Below are 13,890 nucleotides of genomic sequence, written 5' to 3'. Positions count from 1 at the left end.
TAAAGAGAGATATCCATAACCCATAAAACAATCCTGAAGGCACGAAGCAGATCAAATCCAACAAGATGAGCAGATGAAACAGCAGCAACCAGATAAATGTGCATTAAAACCTCATCACGGAGCTCCGATATGCTGCAAGGTGAATAGAATAAAAGGAAGAAAGGTCCTTTCAAGCTTTGGGGTCCTCGGATGTTCTCCTCTCGTCTCTCCTCCACACAGACAAACTAGCTCATCTCAAGCTTCAAGCTTCAGGGTGAACATCCAGTCCCAATGTTGCTCTCAGTGTCATCAGGATGCTCTGGAAAACATCCCATCATCTGAACCCTTTAACAACTACGAGGCTGCTTCATGTATTTTATTGGGCCTCAAACTCTGAAGGAGGAGGACACAACTAAGAATGATGATCAATGAAGTGAAGAATGTACGTTTTTTGAGGTGTAGCACTTGCTTCTTTAACCTCTTCAGGCCCCTGAAGATACTCGACATGAAGGTCAAACCCCCTCATGGATGCTCCTCACAGCTCTACTCGACATGAAGCCCCTCATGGATGCTCCTCACAGCTCTACTCGACATGAAGCCCCTCATGGATGCTCCTCACAGCTCTACTCGACATGAAGCCCCTCATGGATGCTCCTCACAGCTCTACTCAACATGAAGCCCCTCATGGATGCTCCTCACAGCTCTACTCAACATGAAGCCCCTCATGGATGCTCCTCACAGCTCTACTCGACATGAAGCCCCTCATGGATGCTCCTCACAGCTCTACTCGACATGAAGCCCCTCATGGATGCTCCTCACAGCTCTACTCGACATGAAGCCCTTCATGGATGCTCCTCACAGCTCTACTCGACATGAAGCCCCTCATGGATGCTCCTCACAGCTCTACTCGACATGAAGCCCCTCATGGATGCTCCTCACAGCTCTACTCGACATGAAGCCCCTCATGGATGCTCCTCACAGCTCTACTCAACATGAAGCCCCTCATGGATGCTCCTCACAGCTCTACTCAACATGAAGCCCCTCATGGATGCTCCTCACAGCTCTACTCGACATGAAGCCCCTCATGGATGCTCCTCACAGCTCTACTCGACATGAAGCCCCTCATGGATGCTCCTCACAGCTCTACTCACGTCGTTCGGCCGGACAAACCGCACAGAAGCAGACGGCGACGACGCATCCGAGGAGAACGTCCACAGGTCGGCTCCTCGATTGCAGTTCCATGTCCCGGTTTCCAAAAGGCACCAGCGAATGAAGTCCCCGGAGGAGGAGGACGAGGAGCCCGTGGTACCAGCTGGTACTCGTCCACATAATGCCCCGTCTGTGCTGCCCGGCGAGTGGGAGTCGACTACAGTCGCGATGTTTGTGACTTCATCTCGCGGCCGCGTATCGCATGAAGCGCCTGCCAGCGGAGGAATCACAGCCTCCTACTGAAATACTTGCATCTGCTTTTAGCTGGACGGGTCATTCTGTATCGGTGGCCCCGGTGCATTCTGGGAGGAGTCCAGCAGAGGAATGTTGGCAGCTGGAAACATTTCCCACATGATGAATACTCGTCAGGTTTCAAGGTGTACATAAATACATATATATATATATGAAAATATATATATATATATGTATATAAAATATACATATATATAAATATATATATATAGCCCGACCATTTTTCAACATCACGTAATATATATATATATGTTATACATATATATTAAATATATATAAATAAAAATATATATAAATAAATAACAATATATATAAATATATATAGCTCGACCATTTTTCCACATCACGTCATATATATATATATATATATATAAATATATATATATTAAAAAATATATATCTAAAGAAAGAAATCTATATATAAATATATATATATATATATAAATAAAATAAATAAAATAAAAAAATAAAATATATATATATATATATATATAAATAAAGAAATATTTATAAATAAATACAAAAATATATAAATATATATATATATCCTGACCATCTTTCCACATCACGTCATATTATCTGGACCAAATAGAAGAGGTATACGTTTGTTTTATGCAGGTGTTATTGAAGACAGAAACACATGTTTAATACTTCATATGAGACACAAATAAATGCATTTCAGCTGCTTCGTGTTGACCCTCCAGTTATCTTCCCTTCATCCTACTTGTCCGTCCAGCATTCATGTTGCCTCTTTACGGCTCTCAACATGGCGAACAGCTGACCAGGAAATTTAAATAAATGAAACTATACATTTGTGGGTCTTTTCCTGAAGATCCATCCTTCAGGAGGAACCAATGGGCTTGGAGCTGAGAGCCACAGACAGGAAGTCAGAGACGCACTGACACGATGTTGGTTTTAGTCTGTTCTCCGCTGACTGTCAACAAACACCAGAGGGTTTAGAGACGTTTGTCCTCTCCTTCCTGTCTGATGCCGTCGTCACGGTGACACAACGTTACACCCGCTGGCACAAAGCGGGACTCGTAGCGGCCTCACGTGTGGACAAGAGGAGCCACTGTGGACGCCATGACGGCACCACATCTCCTCTGTGTGGGAACAAGGAGCTCAGTGTCACACACACACACACACACACACACACACAACCATAAACACACACACACACACACAACCATAAACACACACACAACCATAAACACACACACAACAATAAACACACACACACTCACACACACACAACCATAAACACACTCACACACACACAACCATAAACACACACACACACAACCATAAACACACTCACACACACACAACCATAAACACACACACACACAACCATAAACACACACACAACAATAAACACACACACACACTCACACACACACAACCATAAACACACTCACACACACACAACCATAAACACACACACACACAACCATAAACACACACACACACAACAATAAACACACACACACTCACACACACACACGCGCTTGCTCACACGCGCACACACACACACACACATGCACGCATGCACACACATACACACACACAACCATAAACACACACACACAACCATAAACACACACACACATACAGAGACACACCCACACACTCACACACACACATACACACACACAGAGACACACCCACACACTCACACACACATACCCACACACACACCCACACACACACACACACACACACACAGAGACACACCCACACACTCACACACACATACACACACTCACACACACACACTCGCACACACACACACACAACCATAAACACTCACACACACACATACACACACACACACACACACACACACACATACCCCCCCCCCCCCCCCCCCCCCACACACACACACACACAGAGACACACCCACACACACACGCACACACACACACACACTCTGTGCTGATGCCCCGTCTGACCACTGGGAGGAGCCTCGACATCAGAGACCAATGAGGCTCCGACTATAATTTACAACACAACTTTATTTTAGAAGAAGACAAAGGAAAGAATTCTGATAATCACTAAAAACTATACTTCAGATTTATTATAGATATAAATATATAAAATATCTCAAACTAATGAACTTATATATAAGTTATATATAAATGATCTTATTGGTTTATGTGGTAAAAATAACAGCAACAACAACCATAATGATAAGGACAATAACAATATTAACCATAATCTTAATTATAAATGATCATATATTATATTATCATCATTATTATTACATTTTGTTTTAATCCGATATTATTGTCGGGTATTTATGTATAATATTTTTATTATCCAACTTTATTTGCCCCATTTCATCTTGAAATGTTTGAATCCCGGTTGAAGCACTTCTAATTCTGTTTATAAAAGTGCTCTATAAATAGAGTTAATTAATATTTTTAATATATGATCCCTTTCATTCTCAGGTCACACTGGGTTGTGTTTTTGTTGTTGTTGTTTTCGTTGTCCCTCTCATAGTCTCTGATGAGCTTCAAATATGAATATATTACAATTATTTTTCTTTTTCAGAATAACCAGGACTGAAGTGGAGTGACAGTTGCTCTCAATATTTATTATGGATTATATAAATCGTGTAAAATGTTTTACTTTCACTCTCCCATCAGTAAGAATAAGACAAAGGTTAAATATTGTTATAACAAGTTGTTATAGAGAGGTTATAACCAAGTGTGAAAGGCCCGAACATCTCACATCTGGTTAGCTTAGCTTAGCATAACGGCTGGAAAAGGAGGGTGAATAAAGTATTGATATCATGGTAATGATACACATCACATTGTTTAAATAACGGTTTTGTACAGTTATGTCTCTCTCTCTCTCTCTCTCTCTCTCTCTCTCTCTCTCTCTCTCTCTCTCTCTCTCTCTCTCTCTCTCTCCGCCTCCCTTCAATCATTAACACAAAAGCTTCCATTTTCTATAGATATTGGAACAAAATCATTGTTCTGAATTGTTATATGTATATAACAATATATAAATCTGATATTGTTTCTAGTAGAAACCTCTCAGTGCCTCCAAACACAGTTAACAGTAACTTCCTGTATTCCAGCTCCATCACCATGTTTTACTAAATATGAAATAAGAAAGCTTACATTTTTCACCCAAAACAGTTTAGTTTATAAGAAGCTTTTCAGCCTCACGTTTTAGGAATATAACACTTTTATTTTTGTCTACGTTTCCGTGTGTTTACAAAACTTTTGACTTTTAATGACCCCTTTTTTATATAATAATGTGTGTTGATGATGTAACTGTAACTGGTGGAGTTTAGCAGATAAGCTTATTCATTAGAGAACGACTTAATTAATAATGTTGTTGTTTCACATGAAGCAGAGAGAGGGGGGGGCAGAGGGGGGGGAGAGAGAGAGAGGGGGGAGAGAGGGGAGAGAGAGGGGGGGAGAGGGGGAGGGAGAGAGAGAGAGGGGAGAGAGAGGGAGAGGGGGGAGAGGGAGAGAGAGAGGGGGGAGAGAGAGAGAGAGAGAGGGGAGAGAGAGAGAGAGAGGGGAGAGAGAGAGAGAGAGAGAGGGGAGAGAGAGGGGAGAGAGAGAGAGAGGGGAGAGAGAGGGAGAGGGGGGAGAGGGAGAGAGAGAGGGGGGAGAGAGAGAGAGAGAGAGGGGAGAGAGAGAGAGAGAGGGGAGAGAGAGAGAGAGAGAGATGGGAGAGAGCGGGGAGAGAGAGAGAGAGGAGAGAGAGAGAGGGGAGAGAGAGAGCGAGCGGGGGGAGAGAGAGGGGAGAGAGAGAGAGAGGGGAGAGAGAGGGGAGAGAGAGAGAGAGGAGAGAGAGAGGGAGAGGGGGGAGAGGGAGAGAGAGAGGGGGGAGAGAGAGAGAGAGAGAGGGGAGAGAGAGAGAGAGAGTGGAGAGAGAGAGAGAGAGAGAGGGGAGAGAGAGGGGAGAGAGAGAGAGAGGGGAGAGAGAGAGGGGAGAGAGAGAGAGAGAGAGGGGAGAGAGAGGGGAGAGAGAGAGAGAGGGGAGAGAGAGGGGAGAGAGAGAGAGAGGAGAGAGAGAGAGAGGGGAGAGAGAGAGAGAGAGAGAGGGGAGAGAGAGAGAGAGAGAGAGGACAACATGTACCTCTGAAATTTAGTGGAGAAGTTGCATTAGAAGTAAAGTACCTGGAAAACAGTATTTGTTTCAATGTGTTTAAATTCATCTTTGTGTGTAAAACCTTAATATACAAAGTAACTAGATACAAAGTAACTAGAAACAAAGTAACTAGATACAAAATAACTAAAGTAACTAGATACAAAGTAACTAGAAACTAGATACAAAGTAACTAGATACAAAGTAACTAGATACAAAATAACTAAAGTAACTAGATACAAAGTAACTAGAAACTAGATACAAGTAACTAGATACAAAGTAACTAGATACAAAGTAACTAGATACAAAGTAACTAGAAACTAGATATAAAGTAACCAGATACAAAGTCACAAACTGCAGTTGAAAAGAAAGAACAATGTTTCTCTCTTGGAGGAAAAGTGAAATAAAGTTACACTTCAGCCCACCAGAGACCCTGAAGAAGTTCAGGAAGAGTATAAACACCGCTCGGCTGCTTCAGGTGTGATATGTATATATATATTTATTTATTTATTGTTTGCAAAAGTCTCAGCTCCCTCACACACATCATCACATATATTATATCGTGTTCACAGTGGGAACAAATCCACAACCGTCACTTGGAAAACTAGAATTACCGGACAAATTGTTAAATTATCTTCATCATATTAATTTTAATGGAGATTTAATGCTATAATGTCAGACCAAAATAATTCTTGAGTTAATATTTGTTCATTAATTTTTTATATTTTAATTTATTTCCTCCGTCCTTTGAAATGGACACAAGAAAAAAAAACGATATATATATTTCTTGATTCCGAATGATTGATTATAAATCTTGAACACAATTGGGTTCTGAACGGGTTCTTTCTGTCCGGTTCCAGCGCGGTGTTCCCTCCTGACCTGCATCATTAGCGTAGTCGGAGAGGATACGTCACATGGTCTGACCTATGGCTGACCCAGTGACATCATACACTGAGGATTATGGGATGCAGGTCTGTCACCGCCGAGTGACGACGTGTGAAACAAGTGTGCCAAACAGAGATTAGTCTCATTCTGACGAGTCCGACTTTCGTCCGGCGATCGTATCTTCACCTGCATGCCGAGGACAATGGGCCGTAATCAGTAGATTCGTTATCCACGTAATCATAAACGATGAATGAAGAATAAAAAATCCCAAATAGAGCAGTCGAGACAGAGCAGCCACGTGACGCCTGTTCGATCCCCAAATCAAACGAAAAGTCAATTTATTTGTCACGTAACTTGTGTCCTTCAGTTACCGGCACTTCCGCAGTTATTTTAACCCAAATGACGATCTTTTCCTAAACCTAACTAAGTATTTCACGATCTTTTCATAAACCAAACTAAATATTTCACAATCTTTTTCAAAACCTAAGTATTTCACGATCTTTTACTGAACCTAACTAAGTATTTAACGATCTTTTCCTAAACCTAACTAAGTATTTCACGATCTTTTCTTAAACTCAACTAAGTATTTCACGATCTTTTGCTCAACCTAACTAAGTATTTCACGACATTTATTCTTGTTCATCTTTCATCGTCATAGTTTCCTGTGGCGATGGAAGTTTATTTTGAAAAGCACGAGACGAGCGGAAATCGACTGGACTTTTGTATGAAAACGCGCTAAAAAGTCTTTAATTCACGTTAAATATGTTCTTCTAGTTAAAAAATGCAGGTCTGAACAACAAAGGGACCAAAAACAATTTCAGAAAGATTTACCTTTTATCTGTTTTTACCCCCCATTAACTTTTATTATGGACTCCATTAAAGAGATTCTGTCTGCAGGAAACACGTTCTACATCATTTATCGTTATTCCACCCCGTCACATGAGGGCTGTTTAATATGAGTTCCATGATTTCAATTTACCCCCGAAACATTTAGCCTAATAAAAAACTCCTGGTCTACCAAATAAACCATAATTACATTCTGGGTTATTAAATGATGAATTTAACCATCGGAATGTCAAAAGAATACAGAATAAAGTATGAATAACGCGTTGTTCCCGTGGCTTTCACACAGTAAACAGTCAGGTCCTGAGATCCACGTGCAGGTGTTTGTTCAACAGGTACGAGGCCTAAAGGTGGACCACTGGTTTCTGCACCATGAACTGATTACCTCAATCAAACAACTCCTAATATTCACATAGCAACATTAATCAGCATGTTCCTGTGCAGATCTTCTGGTAATTTAGTTCAAGATTTGAACTGGTTTCTGCCCCCGAGCTAATAAATGTACCTTTTTTGCAACTTTAAGGATGAATCTTCAGCCCGATATCGGCAGATTTTTCTTTTCTCGCTGTAAAAAAAAAAAAACGTGACCTCTGTTACAGAAGTTCTTCTTTTATTGGAAAGTCAACATTAAAAGGCCTCTGAAACACATGTCTGCGTCATGAAGTCATCAATAAATTAGATTATGGCCATTTTAATATGAAACCTCATGAGAGTTGAGCAGTGAGCTGACAACAATATTGTGTCTTCATCTTCTTCTTCTGTGTCTTTATTCTACTGTGTCTTTATTCTACTGTGTCTTTATCTTATGTGTCTTTATCTTCTTCTACTGTGTCTTTATTCTACTGTATCTTTATTCTACTGTGTCTTTATTCTACTCTGTTTTTATCTTCTGTGTCTTTATATTCTTCTACTGTATCTTTATTCTACTGTGTCTTTATTCTACTGTCTTTATCTTCTTCTGTCTTTATCTTCTTCTACTGTGTCTTTATTCTACTGTCTTTATCTTCTTCTACTGTGTCTTTATTCTACTCTGTTTTTATCTTTTGTGTCTTCATCTTATTCTACTGTGTCTTTATTCTACTGTGTCTTTATTCTACTGTCTTTATCTTCTTCTACTGTGTCTTTATCTTCTTCTACTGTGTCTTTATTCTACTGTCTTTATCTTCTTCTACTGTGTCTTTATCTTCTTCTACTGTGTCTTTATTCTACTGTCTTTATCTTCTTCTACTGTGTCTTTATTCTACTCTGTCTTTATCTTTTGTGTCTTCATCTTATTCTACTGTGTCTTTATTCTACTGTTTTTATCTTCTGTGTCTTTATTTTCTTCTACTTTGTCTTCTTCTTCTTCTTCTTCTTCTAATGTGTCTCCGGGAAGCACACCAGCTTGCACTTGCACACACACACACACATAAATATAAACCAGTAATTAGCCTCGTCCCATCAATCAGCTCAAACTCATCGTGCTTCTTTTGTCTTATGAATTTTTGAAACACTAAAAAGTCGTCACTCACTTCCATCCCTTTAGTGTGTGTGTGTGTGTGTGTGTGTGTGTGTGTGCGTGCGTGCGTGCGTGTGTGTGTGTGTGTGTGTGTGTCCACCTCGGGGACAGACTAACCTATGAAGCCAAGTGGCAGCAACGAGATGTTTCAAAGAAGTGTTTAAAAGAAGTGTTTAAAGAAGTGTTTAAAGAAGTGTTTAAAAGAAGTGTTTAAAAGAAGTGTTTAAAGAAGTGTTTAAAAGAAGTGTTTAAAAGAAGTGTTTAAAGAAGTGTTTAAAAGAAGTGTTTAAAGAAGTGTTTAAAAGAAGTGTTTAAAGAAGTGTTTAAAGAAGTGTTTAAAAGAAGTGTTTAAAGAAGTGTTTAAAAGAAGTGTTTAAAAGAAGTGTTTAAAGAAGTGTTTAAAAGAAGTGTTTAAAGAAGTGTTTAAAAGAAGTGTTTAAAGAAGTGTTTAAAAGAAGTGTTTAAAAGAAGTGTTTAAAGAAGTGTTTAAAAGAAGTGTTTAAAGAAGTGTTTAAAGAAGTGTTTAAAAGAAGTGTTTAAAGAAGTGTTTAAAAGAAGTGTTTTAAAGAAGTGTTTAAAAGAAGTGTTTAAAAGAAGTGTTTAAAAGAAGTGTTTAAAAGAAGTGTTTAAAGAAGTGTTTAAAAGAAGTGTTTAAAAGAAGTGTTTAAAAGAAGTGTTTCAAAGAAGTGTTTCAAAGAAGTGTTTCAAAGAAGTGTTTCAAAGAAGTGTAATTCAGAGACAGATTTACGCTCAGGCGTTAAATTAATGTGAGAAACGTCTCTGTTTGAGACGACTTGTCTCTTTTGAATAAGAATGAGGCGATAAAAGTCGAGGATAGAATGTTCTGACATTTTAACAAACAGTCAAATGTAGTTTTACTTCATTTAAATGTAGAAATAGTGTATTAGAATATATAATATATATATATAATATAGGAGCATATCAGTAGTTAATGTCTAGACTGATAGTGATAGCAGTAGTGAGAGAATATTAGTATTGGAATACTGACAGCAGTAGTTATAATAGAGGAATACTAGCATGAAGTAGTAGTAGTAGTAGTGGTGGTAGTAGTAGTAATAGTACTACTACTAGTAGTAGTAGTAGTAGTAGTAGTAATAGTAGTGGTGGTAGTAGTAGTAATAGTACTACTAGTAGTAGTAGTAGTAGTAGTAGTGATAGTAGTAGTAGTAGTAGTGGTACTAGTAGTAGTATCACTACTAATAGGAGTAGCTGCATTCTCTCTCCTGACCACCAGGGGGCGACTCCTCTGGTTGTATAGAAGTCTATGCTTCATGTGTTAAAGCTGCATTCTCTCTCCTGACCACCAGGGGGCGACTCCTCTGGTTGTATAGAAGTCTATGCTTCATGTGTTAAAGCTGCATTCTCTCTACTGACCACCAGGGGGCGACTCCTCTGGTTGTATAGAAGTCTATGCTTCATGTCTTAAAGCTGCATTCTCTCTACTGACCACCAGGGGGCGACTCCTCTGGTTGTATAGAAGTCTATGCTTCATGTGTTAAAGCTGCATTCTCTCTCCTGACCACCAGGGGGCGACTCCTCTGGTTGTATAGAAGTCTATATAAATGACTCTACTTCTCTTGATGTATTCCCTCAGTAAACATTGTAAACATTAGTTTATGGTCTCAATCTCTAGTTTCAAGTCTTCTTCAAAGATGTTCATTTAGTAAATTATGGTCCATTTAGAGTCAAACCGACCATAAAGCAGGTAATTCTTTAAGGCGGGGCTACAAGGTGATTGACAGGTCGCCATCAGAGCTGATGATTATGTCTTTTCAAACGTCATCAACCCGCCGATTTTCCTTTTCAGACGAGAACTTTTCTTTCACCTCTGAATAAGTTTATCAAATCTCTCAAAGATGAGTTCAAGTGGAGGAAAAAGATTCACACCAAACGCTCTTCTTTGTCTCCATTGTTAAAAAGATACGTCACGTTGATCTTCCTCCTCTTCCTTCAGGGCGAGTTTAACATCTGCGTTTTTTTTTTTTTTTCGAGCATGTGTGCTGCTCTCATTTTCCTCCCCGAGGCTTTGTGACGAAGTGTGAAAAGAAGAAGAAAAAAAATATATAAAAAAAATTGCCGCTGGCTTTATTCTAACGATATTCACGCGAGCAGCCGCGGAACAAACACCTCGACGCCGAGAGGAGAAGCGCCGGAACACTTGACAGCCGTTTGCTCGCGGGGTGAAAAACCTGCTCTCCAGATCTGAGATCAGTGTGTAAGAAGTGTAAAAATAAAACTCGCCGCTTGAAGTCTGGGTGTTCTGTGAGGCCAAACAACAACAACTAAAACAAAAAGCCGCGGCGTTTGATTTTCAAACGCTTTGAGAAAAGTTCACAAAGAGTTCAGATTGCGATACAAACATATGTAAATAAATGCTAAACGACCCCTCCCCCCCGTAAAGGAATTATCTCCCCGACATCTAACGCTATGGGTGCTAACGTTAGCATGTCCTGCTAACTCCAGTTAGCCAGTCGCCACTCCAGTATCAGCAGTACATGTACCAGTGGTAGTAAAATAGTTGTAGTACTCGTCGTGGAATAGCCGGTAAGTAGTAGCTGCAACACAAACGGGAATATATAGGAAGGATACTAGCATGTAGTAAAGTATCAGTACATAGAAGTATTGGTGGTAGTAGTAGTCAAACAGCAGTAATAGAATACTAGCATGTAGTAAAGTATCAGTACATTGAAGTATTGGTGGTAGTAGTGGTCAAACAGCAGTAGTAGAATACTAGCATGTAGTAAAGTATTAGTACATAGAAGTATTGGTGGTAGTAGTGGTCAAACAGCAGTAATAGAATACTAGCATGTAGTAAAGTATCAGTACATAGAAGTATTGGTGGTAGTAGTAGTCAAACAGCAGTAATAAATAATACTAGCATGTAGTAAAGTATAAGTACATTGAAGTATTGGTGGTAGTAGTAGTCAAACAGCAGTAGTAGAATACTAGCATGTAGTAAAGTATTAGTACATTGAAGTATTGGTGGTAGTAGTAGTCAAACAGCAGTAATAGAATACTAGCATGTAGTATAGTATCAGTACTTTGAAGTATTGGTGGTAGTAGTAGTCAAACAGCAGTAATAAATAATACTAGCATGTAGTAAAGTATTAGTACATAGAAGTATTGGTGGTAGTAGTAGTCAAACAGCAGTAATAAATAATACTAGCATGTAGTAAAGTATCAGTACATTGAAGTATTGGTGGTAGTAGTAGTCAAACAGCAGTAGTAGAATACTAGCATGTAGTAAAGTATTAGTACATTGAAGTATTGGTGGTAGTAGTAGTCAAACAGCAGTAATAGAATACTAGCATGTAGTATAGTATCAGTACTTTGAAGTATTGGTGGTAGTAGTAGTCAAACAGCAGTAATAAATAATACTAGCATGTAGTAAAGTATTAGTACATTGAAGTATTGGTGGTAGTAGTAGTCAAACAGCAGTAGTAGAATACTAGCATGTAGTAAAGTATTAGTACATTGAAGTATTGGTGGTAGTAGTAGTCAAACAGCAGTAATAGAATACTAGCATGTAGTAAAGTATCAGTACTTTGAAGTATTGGTGGTAGTAGTAGTCAAACAGCAGTAATAAATAATACTAGCATGTAGTAAAGTATTAGTACATAGAAGTATTGGTGGTAGTAGTAGTCAAACAGCAGTAATAAATAATACTAGCATGTAGTAAAGTATCAGTACATTGAAGTATTGGTGGTAGTAGTAGTCAAACAGCAGTAATAAATAATACTAGCATGTAGTAAAGTATAAGTACATTGAAGTATTGGTGGTAGTAGTAGTCAAACAGCAGTAGTAGAATACTAGCATGTAGTAAAGTATCAGTACTTTGAAGTATTGGTGGTAGTAGTAGTCAAACAGCAGTAGTAGAATACTAGCATGTAGTAAAGTATCAGTACTTTGAAGTATTGGTGGTAGTAGTAGTCAAACAGCAGTAATAGAATACTAGCATGTAGTAAAGTATTAGTACATAGAAGTATTGGTGGTAGTAGTAGTCAAACAGCAGTAATAAATAATACTAGCATGTAGTAAAGTATAAGTACATTGAAGTATTGGTGGTAGTAGTAGTCAAACAGCAGTAGTAGAATACTAGCATGTAGTAAAGTATTAGTACATTGAAGTATTGGTGGTAGTAGTAGTCAAACAGCAGTAATAGAATACTAGCATGTAGTATAGTATCAGTACTTTGAAGTATTGGTGGTAGTAGTGGTCAAACAGCAGTAGTAGAATACTAGCATGTAGTAAAGTATTAGTACATTGAAGTATTGGTGGTAGTAGTGGTCAAACAGCAGTAGTAGAATACTAGCATGTAGTAAAGTATCAGTACTTTGAAGTATTGGTGGTAGTAGTAGTCAAACAGCAGTAATAGAATACTAGCATGTAGTAAAGTATCAGTACATAGAAGTATTGGTGGTAGTAGTGGTCAAACAGCAGTAGTAGAATACTAGCATGTAGTAAAGTATTAGTACATAGAAGTATTGGTGGTAGTAGTGGTCAAACAGCAGTAGTAGAATACTAGCATGTAGTAAAGTATTAGTACATTGAAGTATTGGTGGTAGTAGTAGTCAAACAGCAGTAATAAATAATACTAGCATGTAGTAAAGTATCAGTACATTGAAGTATTGGTGGTAGTAGTAGTCAAACAGCAGTAATAAATAATACTAGCATGTAGTAAAGTATAAGTACATTGAAGTATTGGTGGTAGTAGTGGTCAAACAGCAGTAATAAATAATACTAGCATGTAGTAAAGTATCAGTACTTTGAAGTATTGGTGGTAGTAGTAGTCAAACAGCAGTAATAAATAATACTAGCATGTAGTAAAGTATAAGTACATTGAAGTATTGGTGGTAGTAGTAGTCAAACAGCAGTAATAAATAATACTAGCATGTAGTAAAGTATCAGTACATTGAAGTATTGGTGGTAGTAGTAGTCAAACAGCAGTAATAAATAATACTAGCATGTAGTAAAGTATAAGTACATTGAAGTATTGGTGGTAGTAGTAGTCAAACAGCAGTAATAAATAATACTAGCATGTAGTAAAGTATCAGTACATTGAAGTATTGGTGGTAGTAGTAGTCAAACAGCAG

The sequence above is a fragment of the Cyclopterus lumpus genome, chromosome 3 (assembly GCF_009769545.1).
Source record: "Cyclopterus lumpus isolate fCycLum1 chromosome 3, fCycLum1.pri, whole genome shotgun sequence".
Classification (NCBI taxonomy): Eukaryota; Metazoa; Chordata; class Actinopteri; order Perciformes; family Cyclopteridae; genus Cyclopterus; species Cyclopterus lumpus.
Note: the sequence above shows the minus strand (reverse complement) of the source record.